Raw genomic sequence first — 20,563 nt, 5'->3', positions numbered from 1 at the left:
ATATAGGATATGTGTGTGTGTGTGTGTGCGTGTGTGTTCAGTTGCTCAGTTGCCCCAACCCTTTGTGACCCCCATGGACCGTAGCCCTCTGGCTCCTCTGTCCATGGGATTCTCCAGGCAAGAATACTGGAATGGGTTGCCGTGCCTCCTCCTGGGGATCTTCCCGACCCAGGGACTGAACCCACATCTCCCATGTCTCCTGCATTGCAGGCAGACTCTTTAAGACTGAGCCACCAGGGAAGCCCATAGAATACATGGACATAGGCAAGGAACAGCTATATCAAGAACCGTTAAGTTAGTTACCAGAAATGAGAGAGGAGGTAATTTCCTGGCGGTCCAGTGGTTAGGGCTCAGTGCTTTCACTGCCGAGGGCCCAGGTTTGATCCTTGGTTGGGGAACTAAGATTCCCCAAGCTGTGTGACTCTGCCAGAAAAAAGAGAAAGAAATGAGAGGAGGGACATCACTACAGACCCTGCAATTAGCACAACGATAATAAGGAAACTTTAGAACAACACTATGCCAATAAATACATCTTACGTGAAATAAATTCCTTGGGAAAAAAAATTACTAAGTTGACATGGCCTGAGGTTATAGCACAAATCTGAAACTTACAGTTATAAACCAAGGGAAAACGCCACTATTTACACATCTACGCACTTACACTTTCCCATTTTCTCAAAATCATTCAAATCAGAACAGTCACAAATTTAGCAAATAATTTAAAGTCATATAGCAAAATTCTTTAAGCCAAGGTCTTAGACTTCAAGTGGAAGCTCACCTGCTAGGCTTAATATGAATACAAAAAGAAGGTTAATCGACCTAGTCAAAGGAGTGGAGGGAGTAAGGCAAATCTGGAGAATAATCGAAGAATATGAGAAACCATACCCACACTGCTCCAGAAAGCTTAATTCAGAAAAATACTGTGACGACAGCTGGTTGCCAGACCTTTCACATCAGAGACGGCAAAAAGGAATGCCAAAGGGGCCGGAGACCAGCTGGGAATCAGGGAGTGGGGTGGTCAGACACTGACACGCTCCTTGCAACACCAAGGCTCCGTCTGGTTTTGCAACTACAAGTGCGGTCAGGGACTCCAGATTTTCCAGATTGTTATTTCAAATCCCTCAGTGTTTAAATGTTGGCTCAGCTTGGAAGAAAAAAAAGAAAAATGCTGTGTGGGGCAAACACATCAGCAGCGCAGACATAGCTGCACTCCACCCGCCGTCTCTGCTTCGGGTTCTACTTTCAGGGGGGCGTGTGCCTGCTTGTCTGTTTGTTGGACTTTTTCTTATTTTGAAAAGCTAAAGACTCAAGCTCGAGACACTGTTTTTCTTCCTTTGTCATGGCCCTTGGAGCATAGGGACTAAACAGTGAAGGGAGACGGCCACACCCTGACCCAGCCTCACTCTTTCTCCCTCCTGCCCCCTGGATCAGCGGATAGGAGCTAAATCCCAGGATCTGAAGAGGCCAGGTGTCTCCTCTCCCCTTCAAGGCTGCCACCAGCTCACAGTCCCACCTTCAGTTTTTAAAAAGCAGTGGTGACTTGTGTTTACCACTGTTTCCATATGGCCAAGGTGGGAGGGGGCATGGCGAGTGCAGACACCGAGGCTTTGTTTTACTCTGATGAGATGTTATCCTGCGTCAGGAAACAAGATGAGAAGCAAATGCTCCTGAGCTTCCTGAAAATAAAGCTGACTACCTTGGGCCTCCGAGCCCAGGCCCTGGTGTGAGAGCTCGGCTGTCACGGCCACCGGATCATGCTCCAGTGAGCCAAGCCGGGGTAGCCGCTCCTGCTCCGGGAGACGCTTCAAGCAGGCAGGGCGGGCTCCGTGGAGAATGCCTGGCACTAATGAGCTAGCACCTGCCAGGCATCCGGCCTCCCGGCAGGAATAAAACTTCCAGCAGCACCAGGAAGCACAGTGGCTCCAAGGCAAACACGAGATGAAAGGGCTGAGGAGGGCAGGGCGGGAGGCCCAGCCTCTCCCAGCCTGTCAGAGGGGAGGCTGGACGCTCAGACACCCAAGGGCTAAGAGCCCTGGAAGGGCCCATCAGAACGCAGACAGACGCTGAGAAAACGTCCTTAAAGCTGCTCTCCCAAGGCACTTTGATGGGCCCAGCCGAGCTCCCCACGAGCCCAGCCCCAAGCCCCGCAGAGCAGCTCCGAGCAGTTCAGGCTCCAATTGTCCATGTCCTTTGTGCGTCTCCATCAAGGCCACTCAAGTCACGATTTTCAGCAGTAATCATCAGGGAGCTCGCAGCAAAAGCCTCCCTTTTCACGCCAGCTCACGCAGAAGACAGAGGGTTTCCGAGGCGTCCTGCTGCTCCTTGTCTTCTGGGGCTGACTTCAACTCTCCCGGATTCACGCAGGAGAGGCTGGACTAACCTGGGATTTGAACAATTCCACCCAGGCCCTGCGGGCTTAGTCGCTTCAGTCGTGTCTGACTCTTTGCGACCCCGTGGACTGTAGCTCGCCAGGCTCCTCTGTCCGTGGGGTTCGCCAGACAAGAATATGAAGTGTTGCTATTTCCTCCTCCAGGGGGTCTTATTCCATCCCTCTTACCTGCAGGAGACAGGGGAGCATGGCTTCACGGGACAGGCTGGCAGGGGGCCAAGGGGGTCCTTCGGGGAGATTAGGACTCTGCAGAGACTCGAGGTGTCGACAGCACCCCACCCCCCACACACACACACATAACCCCTGCCCAGTCACCTGGTGGCCAACGTCCTCTAAGTGAGGAAACTTTGTTCCAGAATAGTCTTCTCTGGAAAAATGAGAGCACATTCAAAGAACAAGCCACCTTAACACTCCAGGAAAGAAAGAATTGAAAGGGGATACAAGCAGAGAAGTATTCCAACTTGTTTAAAGTTCTTCCCAAATCCTGGAGGAAGTTTTGCCAGAATCATACAGTTGAGTATTTATAACAGGAAAAATATCAAAGTCAGGGCAAATTCCAGCACCTCATATTTAGAATGCAGGTACTGTTTTAAGCATTAGATAAATGAACTTTTTGTATCCTCACAGCAATCATATGTGGTAAGTACTTACACAGCTCTCAATCAACTAATGCAGAAACTAGAGCACAGAGAGTTTAAGTAACTTGCCACGGTCACACAGCTAATAAGCACCAGAGCTGGTATCTGAACCTGGATAGTCTGAGCCACTATACATGGCTGCCTCTCGCAATTTGATGTTATAAATGAGTGATAACAAAAACATAAAGAGCATGTCTCAACAAAACTATAATTTGAAAAACTGCACGCACCCCTGTGTTCACTAGCAGTATATTTGCAATAGCCAAGATATGGAAACAATCTAAATGCCCATGGACAGATAAATGGATAAAGATGTGGTACATGGAATATTACAGTGGAATATTACTCAGCCATTAAAAAGAATGAAATAATGCCATGGGCAGCAACACAGATGGACCTAGAGACTCTCATACTAAGCAAAGTAAGTTAGAAAGAGAAAGACAGATATCATATGCCATCACTTACATGTGGAATCTAAAATACAACACAAATGAACATATCCATTAAACAGAAACAGACTCACAGACATAGAGAATAGACCCGTGGTTGCCAAGGCGGGGGCAGAGCGGGGGCAGGATTGGGAGCTTGGGGTTAGTGGATGCAAACTATTACACATAGACTGGATGAAAAACAAGATCCTATTGTATGACACAGGGAACTATAGTCAGTATTCTGGGATAAACCATAATGGAAGAGAATGCAATATAAATAATACAAAAAATAAAAAAAAGAAAGTATATATGTGCATAACTGAGTCACTCTGTTACAGAGCAGAAATTAATACAACATTGTAAATCAACTATGTTTCAATAAAACATTTTTAAAAAAGAATACTGATCAAACTTTGAATCTATAGTGAGGTCAAACCATAAAATAAAGAAAATCAATCTGGATTTGCAGCCCTTGAGGATGGGGGTGGGGGGAAGAGGATGTTCTAATTAGCAAAGTGCTTTCACTGAGTTATTCATTCCCTTAAAACATTTTTGTTTGACATCCACCAAATGTGATCCCTAGAGCAAGAGTGGTGAGCAAGTGATACCCAGGCTCTGCCCTCATGGGGCTTCTCCTGGAGCAGTAGAGACCAAGTCAACTACTTCTAAAATTAAACATAAGGGCAACGAGTGCTAAAAAAAATGAATATAAGAGTCATCACTTTCTGAAATAAATAGTATTTTCCTGATTTTACAGATAAGGAGACTGGGCTTTCAGAGTGAAATGCAATAAAACAATAGAACACACTAAATGTTAACATTTTATTTTTAGTAGGTTCTCAATGTATCCATATGATGTGACATTCAAAAGACATCAAAGGGTGTACAGAGAAAGCTTCCTTTCCACAGGACTCCAGCTTCCTAGAGGCAATTCGCGGTGGGTCTCCTACCAGAGACAGACATAAGCAATCAAATACACACCTAATTTTTTTCTTTACACAAATTATAGCACTGTTCTGCCCCTTGGGGTTTTCCCCCAACAAATAAAGAGACCACATACCTCTTCACTTTCTTTTATTTTTTTGGCTGCACAGGTCTTTGTTGTGGTGTGTGGGCTTTCTCTATTTGCCCCAAGACATGTGGGATTTTAGTTCACTGACCAGGGATCAAACCTACATCCCTTGCATTGGAAGGCAGATTCTAACCATCAAAACACCAAGGAAGTCCCCACTTCCTCACTTTCTTATGGCCACATGGCACTTCATGACCTGCTTTAGCCAGTTCCCTATGAACGGTCACTGAGGCAATTTCCAGTCTTTTTAGCTCAGACAGTACTGCAGGGACCACAAAATACACAGACTACTTCACACACATGGGAGTGCATCCACACGACAACCTCCCAGAAGGGGAATTTCTGGGTGGACAGCCATATGCATTTGTAATTTTGACAGCACCCATACTGTCCACCACTTGAAATGTCCCCGATTTACACTCATCCAGCAGTGGGCGGGAGCGCCTGATCACCAAACCCCAACCCAGGGCGGGCACAGCGCTTGAGAATCAGGGGACTGGGAACCCACTCCATCCCTGCTAACTGTGGGCCTGTAGCCTCTCAACTTCCAGTTCCCGAGAACCTCACAGGAAAAGTGGGCTCAGGAGGGACCCTACCCTGTGTTCCTGAGGCGTCCAAGCAACAACAGCCCAGTGAGCCCAAGGCAGGAAGCCCTGGAGCTCCCCAGGGCAGCAGCTCCCTAGAGATGGCCCCAAGGTCAAGGCCAAGAGAGCCAACTGCTCTGGGCCAGCGGCAGACAGGACACCTCGAAGCTGACATCAGCAAAAGAACACTGGAGTGGGTTGTCATGCCCTCCTCCAAGGGATCTTCCCAACCCAACGATCGGGTCTCCGCGCTGCAGGCAGAGCTTTACCATCTGAGCCACCAGGGAAGCCCAGGCAGAGGCTAGCAGCTTTGTAAGTATTGCGCAGATCTGATACAGCCTTTATCCAGAGCTCCGGCTCTACAACCAGCACGGCCGCTGCCCGGCCTGCGTGACCTCGGCAAGCTGCTTCCTCTATGCTTTCCTCACCCGTAAACAGGAGGCAGGCGAGAGTGCGAAGCACTGCATGCACGGCAGCTCCAGCTCCAGTCACGCTCACGGGGCAGACGCGGGGGCCCAGCACCCACGTTCCCGAACACAGCAGCACCCTCCTCCCGTGACCAGCTCCAGTCACAGTCACAGGGCAGACCCGGGGGCCCAGCACCCACGTTCCTGAACACACCAGCAGCCCCCTCCCGTGACCAGCTCCAGTCACAGTCACAGGGCAGACCCGGGGGCCCAGCACCCACGTTCCTGAACACACCAGCACCCCCCTCCCGGGACCAGCTCCAGTCACACTCACAGGGCAGACCCGGGGGCCCAGCACCCACGTTCCCGAACACACCAGCAGCCCCCTCCCGGGACCAGCTCCAGTCACACTCACGGGGCAGACCCGGGGGCCCAGCACCCACCTTCCCAAACACACCAGCACCCCCCTCCCGGGACCACCTGAGGCTCTCTGCCCTTGGAGGAGGCACAGCCCTCGACCAGCGCAGGAGAGGAGCGGGGATGGAGCATCCGGCTTCTCTGTCCTCCCCTCCCTGCGCCCGGGACGCAGTGAGGCTATGTACAGTGTGTTTGGCACAACCTCCCAGAAGCCCTCGGGGGACTGCACCCAGGTGCCCACAGCGATAATGGGCTCATCAACCTGCTCTCTTGGCTCACTTCCCTGTCTCACCTGACTCCCCACCAACACCTCCTGAAAGTGGAAGTGTTAGTCATTCAGTCACGTCCAACTCTTTGCAACCCCATGGACTGTAGCCCACCAGGCTCCTCTTTCCATGGAATTCTCCAGGCAAAAATAATGGAGTGGGTTGCCATTCCCTCCCCCAGGAGATCCTCTGGACCCAGGGTTCAAACCCACATCTCCTGCAGATTCTTTACCATCTGGGCCACTGGAGAAGCCCAACACCTCCTGGGACCGCCCTTCCCCCCCAAAATCAACCACTCGAACTCAAGCTCTGCTTCTGAGGGAGGCCAAGTTAAGATCATCGTCATTGCTGAGCAGAGGAGGGACAGACAGATGAGGAAGGAGCAGTGTGGGACATAGAGCAAGTGTGCAGGACAAATTTAAACAAGGTAGGAAGTCAGAAAGAAGGGAGCGGAAAAGAAAATAATGAGGAGACAGCTAGTGTCCTCACACGGCCCACACCCAGTGTGCCGGCTGACTGTCACTACCACTGTCATCTCTTTGCTTAAGGCTCCGCTGTAAAGGTCAGCGGGCATTCAAGTCATCAACACTCCAGTTCTCAACCAACCACTGACAAGGTGGAGTATAAATACCCCAGCTCCCCGGCCCCTTGGACGGGGTGATCGTCTTTGGCAGCCCGCATTCCAATACCCAGCTGCCGACAGTGGGAGGCGGCTTCATAGCAGCCCTTTGCTGGCTGCCTGCCCTCCCCAGCTCCTGACAGCACGTTTCAGGTTTTGCTTCCAGGGGATCCCAGACTAAAGCACTGGGCATCCGCTATGTGCCAGGCACAGGCTGTGCTGTGCAGAGTCTCTCAGTCATGTCCAACTCTCTGTGAGCCCACAGACTGTAGCCCACCAGCTTCCTCTATTCATGGGGATTCCCCAGGCAAGAATACTAGAGTGGGTTGTCATGCCCTCCTCCAGGGGATCTTCCCAGCCCAGGGATTGAACCCAGGTCTCTGCATTGCAGGCGGATTCTTTACCGTCTGATCCACCGGGGAAGCCCAGGCACAGGCTAGCAGCTTTTTATGTATTGTGCAGATTTGACACAGTTTCTATCACGAAAACAAAGAACATAACACTGTTCATACACAAAATGAAAGGCCAGGCCTTTGTTTCAAAACAAATGTCCGAGATGACAACAGGGAGAATGATCCAGTTCAAAGCCAAGCCAGCTGTGAACAAAATGTGACCAAGCAGATCTTTTTTGGGTCATGCAGAAGAAAAACAAGGCCAGCAGAGTGGGAAGTCAAGTTTCTAAACCATATCATATACACACCCATTGTCTGGGGGTTATGTCCTTGCTGAGAACACATTCTTGGGGAAATCGTTATGCCAAAGTAATTGGGATTTAATCAGCCCAGCTTTTACAAATCGGCCCCTTGCTCCAGGGTTAGCCTGAATTCACCACAACAGGTTAGAGGAAGGGGTGGGGGGAGTTTCTGTACTTCTTCCAGGAAACTCAGAGTGAACTCTAGTTAAGTTTGAGAGCTGGATCATTAGCATCTCATTAATGACTCAAATCTCTCCATAAGCGCAGAGAAGGCACAGAAATTCACCGCCTAAGCCACAAGCTCTAATTGCTGCTGTCCTTCTGGGGAGGGGGGAGAAACAGGCCATGCTTTGTGGCTTCTCTTGAACAAAAGCCCCATTTGTTAATGAGGTTTCTTCATTTAGGGCAGGAGAAAACTTTTGGGTTATTATTAGGCCACAAATGAAGGCTTGTGTTTCCTTTAACTGCCCCACTTAAGGAAGGAAACTTTGCTTTGGTAATTAAAGAATTATTTTTAAGTGTTGAGGCTTCTGGATAACCTTGAATGAAGCCTCAAATGTGATGAAGCTTGGTGCCCCATCTGTAAATTTAACCTACTGGGGCGAATGGTCCCAAAGACCTGGTCCAGCTGTAACGATCTATGGTTTTGTTCATCTCACCGCCTTTCCCTTATAGTGTGTGTGTGCTCAGTTATGTTCCATTCTTCGCAGCCCCATGGACTACCAAGGCCTCCTCTGTTTATGGAATTTTCCAGACAAGAATACTGGAGCAGGTTGCCATTCCCTTCTCTAGGGGATCTTCCGGATGCAGGGATCCAACCTGTGTCTTCTGCATTGGCAGGAGGATTCTTTACCACCGGTGCTACTTGGGAAGTGTCACCCTTCAAAATGCACATGTTAATGCTACCTGTTCTTTCTAACCATCAGGGTCTCTGGATACAGTTGGGGACCACAGCATCTCTGGTCATCCCTACTGTAGCTTCCTCAGAGGATCCCATCTATGGACTAACATCTCCCCTCTGCCACCCATGGAAAAGAAAACAAAAGATAATGGCCTTTGTCAGTTTCACATGTTGAGTCATCATGTATCGTCTGAGGTCGTCTCCTGGCTGAGTGAACAACACAAATCATCACCCCAGGAGGAAGTTCATGGCTCCTGGAGAAGGGCAGCCCCATTGTGAAAGCTTTAAAACCCATACTCATAAAATGTGGTGAGGAAATTCATCTTTGAGGTTTACGGCCAACGAAATCTGTGATATCTCTTTTATGGATGCTTTTAATGTTCTCTGCAGAGCAATGAGCCACTGACCCAGGGAAAGTGTGGTTGAGCTGCTTCCTGAGTGAAAACAAGAGGTGGTCATTGTGTGTCCCCCGTTGGTGACCCTGCCCAGGCTGGTAAACCAAACCCCAGGCTCCAAGGGATAGCTTATCCTAGAGTCTTCTCAAGATGCCTGTTGTTTGTCTTCATTTAGTTGTGAAGTCATGCCCGACTTTGAGACCCCATGGACTGTAGCAGAGTCCAGGCTCCTCTGCCCATGGGCTATCCCAGGCAAGAATGCTGGAGTAGGTTGCCATTTCCTTCTCCAGGGATCTTCCTAACACAGGGATTGAGCCCACATCTTCTGCATTGGCAGGTGGATTCTTTACCACTAAGCCACCAGGGAAGCCCCTGGCGACACACAAAATGAGATGAGTTCAGTTCCACCATCCAGGGCTTGGGGGCTTGCCTTTGGGCATTTGTTAGGGATGGGGTGTGAGTAACCCCAGAATGACCACCTACCCTCATGGATTCTCTGTCTGCAGTCGCCATGGAGACAACTAGGATGCTCTTTGGGAGCTCTTATGACATTTGCTCTCCTTGCTATTAGCTCTTGACTCCGAACCTGCCCACCATTCCCAGCACATACCTAAGCTCCCTGAGGAGCCTGGGTCAGCTCCTGGGGAGCCACGTGGGGTCCCCGTGTGCCCTGAGCCAGCCGTCCCCTTGGTCTCTCTGCTCCTGTGCATCAGCCTGGCCCTCCTGTTTCTGCTGCTCCCTAACTGCCCTGGGCAGACACTATCTCTGCTTGTAAGGATTGTTCCTGCACAGTGAACAGAAACCTCCTGGCCAAGCTCCAAAAATCAATCATCCTGAATTTATCACTAGCTCCTCAGAAGAAAAAGGTCCCATGTCCCACCCCAGCCACTCTCCTTCCAAGCTTCCTGACTTCAGGTGACCTTGCTGCATTCTGTTTCAAAACACTTCTCGCTCCTGCCGAATTACAAAGGGCAAACACATTTAATGAAGTTCGAGCTGACCCATTTTTCCTCCAAGCATCCCTTCACATTTCTAGTCATGGCAATGCTTTGTCTCCTCGTGAAGCCTGCCAGCTCATAGTCCTGCAGTCAGCAGACCCTTCCTGCCCAAGGGAGGAGTCTTCGCAGAGGAAGCTGAGCTGAGCAGATGGAAGCTCCAGGTGTCACCCACACATGCTAGTCAGTGTCCAGCTGAGCCTTCAGGGTAGGACCCCTGGCATGCGAGTCATCATCTGGAAGAATGACGGTGGTCCAAGAGTTTCAAAGGGCTCCCAGGATCCCAGGGAGATGCTGGTGACACTGAACTGTTCCACCTGAGACTCGGAAATGGGCTCAGCGATCTCCAGTGACAGTTTTAGACTCCGGTATCAAGAAGGACCCTTGAAACCAGTTATGCAGGCCTCAGACGGGGCTCCTCTCTGCTAAAGATGCCTCACACAGGGACAAGATTTGGGGGAGAGCAGATGTTGAGGAAGGGCTCCTCTGGTGGCTTGGCGGTAGAGAATCTGCTTGCAACGCAGGAGCCAGAGGAGATGCGGGTTAGATCCCTGGGTCGGGAAGATCTCCTGGAGGAGGAAATGCAACCCACGCCAGTATTCTTGCCTGGAGAATCCTATGGGTCGAGGACCCATGTGGGCTACAGTCCATGGGTCACAAAGAGTCAGACACAACTGAGCGACTGAGCACGCACACCAATATAGATGAAAGGAATTGGAAGTCTGTCTGTGGCCAGATCAAGTTAAGCACCGTCTGGTTAACTGAGTTATGACTGGGCTTCTGCATTCATGTCTACCTCCTCTGAACATTAACTGTGTGCAGGAGCCATGCTGAAAGCTCCTTGCACCCTACGCCGTGTCTTCCTCCAGCCAACCTGCGTGGAAGGGATTATCAGGAACCCTCCCGGTCAGGTGGAGATGCTGAGGCTCAGGCCCGCTGGGACTCGCTGACATCACAGAGCTGGGGCACTGGGCATCTCAAGGGGTCACACACTGGACCCCACGGTTTTCACCACTGCACAAGCTCGTGACTGAAGAAAGACTGTGACTTCAAATAAGTAAATAAAAACCAACTTCTCCGGGAAACACAAATCAAAACCACAATGAGAGGCCATTTCATGCCAATTAGGATGGCTATTGTAGAAAAGGTGGGCAGGGAGCTTCCTTGGTGATCTAGTGATTAGGAATCCACCTGCCAACGCAGGGGACGCAGGTTCGATCCCCAGTTCAGGAAGATCCCAGGCATCACAGAACAACTCAGCCAGTGCACCGCAGCCAGTGATCCCACACTCTGCGGCAAGAGAAGCAACCGCAATGAGAAGCCCGCACGGCAATGGAGAGCGGCTCCCACTGCCCGCAGCTGTAGAGAAAACTTGTGCACGGCAGCGAAGACCCAGCACAGCTAAAAATAAATACATCTTAAAAAAAAAAAAATAAGGTGAGGGTGAGGGGGATTTCCCTGGTTCCCTGGCCGTCTATCTGTTAAGACTTCCCTGTCAGAGTGCAGCAGCTGTGGGTTCAATCCCTGGTCAAGGACCTAAATCCCAGCCAGAGAAAACCAGAACACAAACAACAGAAGCTACACTGTAACATGTTCAATAAAGAGGTTTTTTTTTTTCTTTTTAAGCTGAACCTCCACTAGATTAGTCTTTAAGGAGAAAAAAAAAAACAGAACTAACAACTGTGGTGAGGAGGTAGAGAATTTGGGAACTTTCTGCATTGCTGTAAGAACGGTAAGCAGTATAGCCACTGTAGAAAACAGCATGGCTGTTTCTCAAAAAATTAAACATAGCATTTTCATTTGATCCAGCAATTCCATTTCTGTGTATACCCTCAAAAGAAGGGAAAGAAAGCACTCAAAGATACATTTGTATATGCACATGCATAGCAGCATTATACACAGTGGCCAAAAGCTAGAAGCAACCCAAGTGTCCACTGATGGATAAATGGATAAACAAAGTGTGGTCTACACATATTAATACAATGGAACATTATTCACCCTTAAAAGGGAGGGAAATTCTGAAACCTGCTGCAATATGGATGAAACTTGAAGGCAATATGCTCAGTGAAATAAGCCAGATATGCAAAGGATAAAGGCCGTATGATTCCACTTAGATGAGGTCCCTAGAGTCATCAGATTCATCCAGACAGAAAGCAGAATGGTGGATGCCAGGGCCTGGGGAAGTGGGGAGAAAGAAAGTGGGGTGGATGGGTGCAGAGCTTCGGCTTTAGAAGATGAAAAGATGAAAAGAGATCTGGAGATGGTGATGGTGACTTCACCACACTGTGAATGTGCTTCATGCCACCAAACGATACACTTTAAAATGGTTAAAATGGTAGATTTCATGTCCTATGTTTTACCATAATGAAAAAGGTTTTTTGAAAAAGATGCCAATGTTGTTTTGCCATGTGAATTTTACCACAATTTCTATAAAAACAAAGCTCTCCATACTTTAAAAATGTGGGCCTGGGACTTCCCTGGTGGTACAGTGGTTAAGAATCCAGCTTACCATGTGGGAGACGTGGGTTCAATCCCCAGTCCCGGAACTAAGATCCCACAGCTGCAGGGCAACTGCGCCCAGGCCCGGCAACCACTGAGGCTGGTGTTATCCAGTCTTAGCCGTGTCTGACCCTGCGGCCCCGTGGGCTGCAGCATGCCAGGCTCCTCCGTCCTTCACACCTCCTGGAGCATGCTCAGGCTCATGTCCACCATGCGGGTGATGCCATCCAACCATCTCCTCCTCTGAGCCCGCGAGCCACAGCAATGGATCCCGCGTGACTTGCGCTGCAACAAAGACCCGACGCAGCCTAATTAGTCAACTAATTAAAAGTGGGCCCATGGGGAGACGTGGCCCCTGCTCCCCTCCCCCGCCTGTGTCCGTGGCCACCAGGAGGCAGAGACTTGCTGACCAACCCCCGTGAGAGGCGCTGACCCCTCGGGAACAGCCTGGAAAGCCCCTTCTCTGCTCTTCACAGCCTTCTTCTCCCTTTTCCTCCATCTTCTGCTCACAGCTGACCTGCTCTTCCACAGGTTTTGAGGGTCTGAGGATGGGCACCAGGGCTGAAAAGTTTGTGCAAAGCTGTGGAAAGGCTTCCTGAGGACAGTCAAGGTGGTAAGAGTGGGCAAAGGGGGGGTGCTAGCTCCCCCTGCTTCACGGCACCCATCTCTCAGAAATACTCGCCAGCCCCAGGCCACCCCTTTGCACTCAAGTCTTTCCAGTCCCTGAAAGCAAATCCTGTTCCACCTCAGCTCTCTGGCACCATCTTGTGTTCGTTTTCACACAGCTGCCGGGCTGCGCTTAGTCGCTCAGTCGTGTCCGACCCTTTGCAGCCCCAGGAACCTTACCCCGCCAGGCTCCGCTGTCCATGGAATTCTCCAGGCAAGGATACAGAGTGGGTTGCCATGCCCTCCTCCAGGGGATCTTCCCAACACAGGGATCGAACACAGGTCTCCCACATTGCAGGTGGATTCTTTACCTTCATCTGAACCACCAGAGAAGCCCAAGAATACTGGAGTGGGTAGCCTATCCCTTCTCCAGGGGATCTTCCCAACTCAGGAATCGAACTGGGGTCTCCTGCGTTGCAGCTGGATTCTTTACCAGCTGAGCTACTAGGGAAGCTTTAAACAGGTACACAGATTTTTTTTTTTAAACTATTTTTAAAGAACGAAATAGTTTTCTTATTTTCTTTTTAAAAACAAAAGTTTTTATTTTATCCTGGAGCATAGCCGATTAACAATGTGGTGACAGTTTCCGGGGGGCAGCAGAGGGACTCAGCTGTACACACACATGTAACCAGTCTCTTCCAAACTCCCCTCCCAGCTAGGCAGTAACAAAACAGCTTTCTGAATTTTATTGCAGAAGAACTGTATAATATTCTATAATAACAAGAGTAATATCAAATAATATTCTAGAAGAAAATCAGCTTCACTCATTGTTTTAGCAGCAAGCACTCAAAGCCTTTTTACCTTTGAGCATACTCATAAATATTTCAAAGATAACCTTAAATGTAGAAGTTGGTTTTACTCATCCTGCCTTTGACAGAGAAACTACCTGTTAGATAAAAAGGAAGGTATGTTTTATGTTTAAAGTTTTCTCAGAGCCAGAAGAGGAACAGTGTAAGAAGAAGATGTTATAAACCCTCATCTTTACCTGGTGTCTCAGCTCCACACACTCTTCAACGGATGATAGAAGGACTCCTTGTTCACATAAAGCAAAGCCAGTCCAGGGACACTCCTTAGCGACTGACTCTAAACCTATAGATCTACAGGTCTATGCAGTGGGTTATGTTGCTAAAACCAAAACTGATACTCAGAGAGGAGGAAGAGGAAGGAAGAGAAATCAGTCATTGGTCAAACTAGTAAATCTGCTTCATCTAGCAAGATCTAACATCAGGATGGTAAGCACCTGCTCCTCAGCATGTTCCTGAGACCTTCTTATTTTGGTGGAATTGCAGACAAAGCTGCGCTCACTTCACAGGGCAATCGAGAAATGAAGGATGCATCTGGGGACTTCCCTGGTGGTCCAGCAGTTAAGAATCCGCCTTGCCAGACGAATGGATAAGGAAGTTGTGGTACATATACACAATGGACTATTACTCAGCTATAACAATGAATGCATTTGAGTCAGTTCTAATGAGGTGGATGAAACAGGAGCCTATCATACAGAGTGAAGTAAGTCAGAAAGAGAAACACCAATACAGTATATTAACACATATATACTGAATTTAGAAAGACAGTAATGATGACTCTATGTGCAAGACAGCAAAAGAGACACAGATGTAAAGAACAGACTTTTGGACTCTGTGGGAGAAGGCGAGGGTGGGATGATTTGAGAGAACAGCGCTGAAACCTGTACATTACCGTATGTGAAACAGAGGACCAGTGTAAGTTCGATGCATGAAGCAGGGCACTCAAAGCTGCTGCTCTGGGCCAGCCTAGGACAGGATGGGGAGGGAGGTCGGGGGACTGAGGACGGGGGACACATGTACACCTGTAGCTGATGCATGTCGCTGTATGGCAAAAACCAGCACAATACTACAAAGTAGTTAGCCTCCAATTAAAATAAATAATTTTTTTAAAAAATCCGCCTTGCAATGCAGGGGACAAAGGTTCACTCCCTGGTTGGGGAATTAAAATCCCACATACTGCACAGTGAGGCCAAAAGAAATAAAATAAAGTTGTTTCTGGCAAACCACACAGGAAAAAAAGCACCGCTTTGGAGTTACAATCCCACCTCGGGTTACCGGTGTCACTGAGAGGGTTTTAAAACATCTGCTCTACTCACAGGAGACCCTAAGCTGCAGGGAGCCTCACGCACTTGGACTTTGCTCACGAAATCCAGACCTTTTTCCACTGACCAACTTCACCACGCCTGTGGAGTTCAAACAGAAAAGAGAGGCCAAAGGACCCCGGGAGAGGGAAGGAAGCTGGGGCCTTCCACATTGGCAGCCAAGCCACAGCCAATATATATTTAATGTACAAAAGTAAATCCTTACAATGTGAAGTAAAGAAAGTCTCCAAAGGAAAAAAAGCAACACTTCCCCAGCAAAGAGGAAAGCAGACAGAGGCCTCATTTTTTTCTTTTCTTTTATGTACATGTCACATTTGTCATCCCTACAATAAAAGGAGTCGGGCTTGGAGGTCAGAAGAGCTGCGGTTAACTCTTTACTGACCACGGGATTTTTGCAGAAACTGACGCTTGTGGCCGGTGATTTATTAGGTAAGTGAATACTGAAGAACGGCAGTCAATAACATTTCGAGACCCTGATGCAGGGAAAGATTGTGAGCAGGAGGAGAAGGGGGAGACAGAGGAGGAGATGGTTGGATGGCATCATCAGCTCAGTGGACATGAATTTGAGCAAACTCCAGGGAGACAGTGAAGGACAGAGGAGCCTGGCCTGCTGCAGGCCATGAGGTTGCAAAGAGTTGAACACAACGTAGTGACTGAACAGCAATAACAACAAAAGACATGCTAACATATCTTTGGTCAATAATGTGTTCAGGCCAGCCTGAGTCACTGTCTGTGTGACTTTGGACAGCTTCGGCAGCAGCTCTGGGCCCCCAAGGTTAACAACATCGGCCTTGGGGGACTGACCTGAACACAAGTGAAGTGCCCCTAAAACAGAGGCTGGCCCAGGCAGGGACTCAACAAATCAAGGTGGCATCTTGATAATGGCGATGATGATGGCCAGCCTACTGCTCCCCTCCTCCTGCACCACCATCCTCCCAGGCACAAGCCTGCCTCCTTTTCCAACTGGCTGTCATATTAACTTTGAGGCAATGATACTGAAAGTGTTAGTTGCTCAGTCATATCTGACTCTTTGCAACCTCATGGACTGTAGCCTCTGTCCATGGGATTCTCCAGGCAAGAATACTGGAGTGGGTTGCCATTCCGCCCTCCAGGGGATTTTCCTGACCCAAGGATCAAACCCAGGTCTCCCATATTGCAGGCAGATTCTTTACCATCTGAGCCACCATTGAGAACTTCCTATGTGCCAGGGGCTGTGCATTAAATTATTTCACTTAATTCTTATGAGGGTACTCATCATAGCTATTGATAATACCCACCTTTTCAGGTAAGGAAGCATGTTCAGAGAGGTTGGTTAATGTATTAGGGTATGCTGCCTGCTGTCACAAATAACCCAACACTTCGGTGACCTAACATGATGAAGGCCTCCCTCTCCTCCATGTTATTGTGGGCAGAGGGCATGGGATGAGGGACTCACTCTAGCCTTCGTTCAGGGACCCAGGTTCCTTCCATACTGTGACTCCACCAGCTCTTACACTCACGTCCACCTCTGGCTCCGCTGCATCTAGCTGGTAGGTAAGCGGGAGAGAGTGAGAAAACCCACGGCTCTTACCTACCTTGATGTAAGGGGACACATGGGACTTCTGTGCTCACTCCGCCAGCTAAAACTGATTTCTTTGCCCCACCGACATACAATGGGCTGCAAAATACTGTACTGGTGTTCCAAGGAGTAAGAGAGCAGAGACAGACACTGACAAGCAACAGTAATTTCTACCATGAAGAGCTTGCCCAAAGTCAGACAGTCAATGAGAACGGACGTGAGATGTGACCCCCTCTATCATCTCGGGAACTGCGGCAGTTTTAAAACAGAGCCCCCAGATTCTCTACCACTCCTCCAGTCATGAGTTGGTGTCAATGCTGAATCTGGGCTATGTTAGTCCTCAGCCAATAGAATAGAGCAAAAATGACAATATAACTGTGTCCAGGCCCTCAAGACATCACTTCCTACCTCCTGGGATGCTCACTCTGGGAACCCAGCTGCCATGTTGTAAGGAAGCCCAAACTAGTCTACTCAAGAGACCACACGGAGGGCTTCCCTGGTGGTCCAGGGGTGAAGAGTCCGCCTGCCAGGGCAGGGGACAGGCTTGATCCCTGGTCCAGGAGGGTCCCACATGCCTTGGAGTGACTAGACCCGTGAGCCACAGCTGCTGAGCCCACGAGCTGCAACGACTGAAGCCCGTGCCCCGAGAGCCTGTGCTCTGTAACAAGAGGAGCCACTGCAGGGAGAAGCCAGCACGCTGCAGGGGAGAGCATCCCCGCTGCTGCAGCCGAAGAAAGCCCGCGGCGAAAAGAGGACCCGGCGCAGCCATAGAAACATGAATCAAAGAGGTCATACGGAGAAGTCTCTTGTTTTGTGGGAGAGGTCCAGTCATCATCCAGAATCACTGGCCAGATGTGTGAGTGAAGATGCTGCCATTCTGACTGGTATGAGGTGGTACCTCATTGCAGCTTTCGTTTTCATTTTCTCATAATTAGTGATGCTGAGCATCTTTTCATGTGCCTGTTGGCCATCTGTGTGTCTTCTTTGGAGAAATGGAATACTGCCGAGCCATTAAAAAAGAAAGAAATGATGCCACTGATGCAACTAGAGATGATCACACTAAGTAAGTCAGAAAAAGAAAGGCAAATCCCATGTGATATCACTTATATGTGGAATCTAAACTCTGACACAAATGAACCTACCTAGGAAACAGAAAGACTCACAGATGTAGAGAACAGACTTGAGGTTGCCGAGGGGAAGGGGGGTGGGGGAGGGATAGAGCAGCAGTTTGGGATTAGCAGATACAAACTACCCTATAGACAATGGATAAACACACAGGCCTACTGGGTAGCACTGGCTTCCCCGGCGGCCCACCTAGCGGTAAAGAGGCCACCTGCAATGCAGGAGACACAGGCTCAATCCCTGGGTGGGGAGGATCCCCTGGAGGAGGAAATGGCAACCCACCCCAGTATTCTTCTCTGGGAAATCCCATGGACAGAGGAGCCTGGCGCGCTACAGTCCATGGTGTCGCAAAGAGTCAGATGGGACAGAGCGACTGAGCACACACACTGCATCCCACAGGGAACTATATTCAATACCCTGTGATAAGTCATTATGGGAAAGAGTATGAAAAAGAATATACACATATATATATAACTGAATCCCTTCGCTGTGCAGCAGAAATTAACACAACGTTGCAAATCAGCGCTGTAAATGACCCACCCTCTGCTGCTAATCACTAAGCCCCACTAAGTTCTGTGTACCGCTGTCCCTTCACTGCCAGGAAAACGATATTTGCTCCACACGGAAGCTGGGTGGCTGTGCAAATCCTAGACGACCTTGTGGCTGTTACAGTAGGTCCTTGTTTATTTATTTTATATATACAAGTGTGTATCTGATAATCCTACACTCCTGATTTACCCCTCTCCTTTCCCCTTGGGTAATCACCAACTTGTTTTCTATGCCTGTGGGTTTGTCGCTGTTCTATAAACAAGGTCATTTGTATCACTTTATGGAATACACAGATAAGTTATATCATATTTGTCTTTGTCTGACTTACTCCACTTCCTATGATGATCTCTAGGGTCATGCATGTTGCTTGTTGAATTTTTTTTAATGAAAATACACAGACATTCAATTCCACTATAGGTTAACTAGCTATTTGGTGTTAATTCCAGCATTTATATGTTTTATATGTGGAAATACTGCTGAAATCCTAAAATCCGATGATATAAATGAATATGTACAGTACAATCACTTCTTGGATTTCACATGCTTACACTCTATTGTTTTTTAAATGTTTATTTTTGAAGTGCCAAAATAACTATTTTATCATGTAACAGCTAAGCAGTGTCCCCAGATGAAGAAAATGTATAAAACTACAGCTTCTGTGGCTGAAAGGGATGAGGCCAGAGTCCAGCTATTCAGCCTCCTCGTCCCTCCCTTCTGATTTCCTGGCTTCTGCTGGAGACCCTGGGGCTCCCTGGGACGCAATCAGTTCAGTCCAGTTCGGTTCAGTCGCTCAGTCATGTCCAAGTCTTTGTGACCCCATGGACTGCAGCACACCAGGCCTCCCTGTCTACCACCAGCTCCCAGAGCTTACTCAAACTCATATCCATTGAGTTGGTGATGCCATCCAACCATCTCATCCTCTGGTGTCCCCTTCTCCTCCTGCCTTCAATCTTTCCCAGCATCAGGGTCTTTTCCAAGGAGTCAGTTCTTCACATCAGGTGGCCAAAGTATTGGAGTTTCAGCTTCAACATCAGTCCTTCCAATGAATATTCAGGACTGATCCCCTTTAGGATGGGCTAACTGGATCTCCTTGCAGTCCAAGGGACTCTCAAGAGTCTTCTCCAATACCACAGTTCAAAAGCATCAATTCTTTGGTGCTCAGCTTTCTTTATAATCCAAATCTCACATCCACACATGACTACTGGAAAAACCATAGTCTTGACTGGACAGACATTTGTTGGCAAAGTAATGTCTCTGCTTTTTAATATGCTATCTAGGTTGGTCATAACTTTTCTTCCAAGGAGTAAATGCTTTTTAATTTCATGGCTGCAGTCGCCATCTGCAGTGATTTTGGAGCCCCCAAAAATAAAGTCTGTCACTGTTTCCACTGTTTCCCCATCTATTTCCCATGAAGTGATGGGGCCGGATGCCATGATCTTAGTTTTCTGAATGTTGAGCTTTAAGCCAACTTTTTCACTCTCCTCTTTTACTTTTATCAGAGGCTCTTTAGTTCTTCACTTTCTGCCAGAAGGGTGGATGCAATGTTGTTCAGAAATTAATCTGCATTTTCAAGGCTCGCCACTGAGTGTCAGCTGAGCTCTCCATTCATTATTCAATTTGTGCCCAGGATGATAAAGATGCCTGTTGCAAACAGGCCTGTTGCAAAAAGATAAAAATCTTTTTATTATTTATTTATGGGGGCAGGGGAGAGCTGCTCTGTACAACAGACAGGATCTTAGTTCCCTGACCAGGGATAGAACCCAGGTCCTCTGCACTGCAAGGCAGAATCTTAACCACTGGATCCTGAGAGAAGTTCCAAGAATATCTAAAGAATCCATTTTCAGAACATAAAGTTTAATTTCTTTTGGAAATAAAGGTCTCCATTGAAAAACAAAAGTTGTAGAGTGCCTGGGAAAATTAAACATTTGAGTAAAACCATCCTTCATGAGATCAGACTTCTGTGAACCTCAAACCAGAAAACAGCTAAATATATATATATATTCAATGACAAGGCAATACACATGGGCCTTTATGAGGTATAAAACATGCACAAGCTCAGAGAATAATTTTTTAAAAACATAATAAAATAATTATATTAAGTCTTCAAACACCATCTCATTAAGCCTAAATTAACTTAAAGGTCAACAATGCATAATCTATGTAGGCATAAAATGTATTATGTCAATGATTAAACTGTTATCTCCTTTTTCTTATCTCTATCCTATTAACTCTAAAA

General features: G+C 48.2%; 1 long non-coding RNA gene across 1 annotated transcript in view; it reads right to left on the bottom strand.

The window, feature by feature from the left end:
- Positions 1-20,563, bottom strand: part of LOC139038627 (uncharacterized) — a 40,694-nt gene that overhangs the window by 3,765 nt on the left and 16,366 nt on the right. Inside the window, exon 2 of the long non-coding RNA XR_011491650.1 lies at positions 304-423. This is a non-coding gene — a long non-coding RNA (uncharacterized lncRNA). The remainder of the gene's footprint in view (positions 1-303; positions 424-20,563) is intronic.

The sequence above is a fragment of the Odocoileus virginianus genome, chromosome 16, assembly GCF_023699985.2.
Source record: "Odocoileus virginianus isolate 20LAN1187 ecotype Illinois chromosome 16, Ovbor_1.2, whole genome shotgun sequence".
In the NCBI taxonomy this organism is placed as follows: Eukaryota; Metazoa; Chordata; class Mammalia; order Artiodactyla; family Cervidae; genus Odocoileus; species Odocoileus virginianus.
This window is presented reverse-complemented; position numbering and strand designations above follow the sequence as displayed.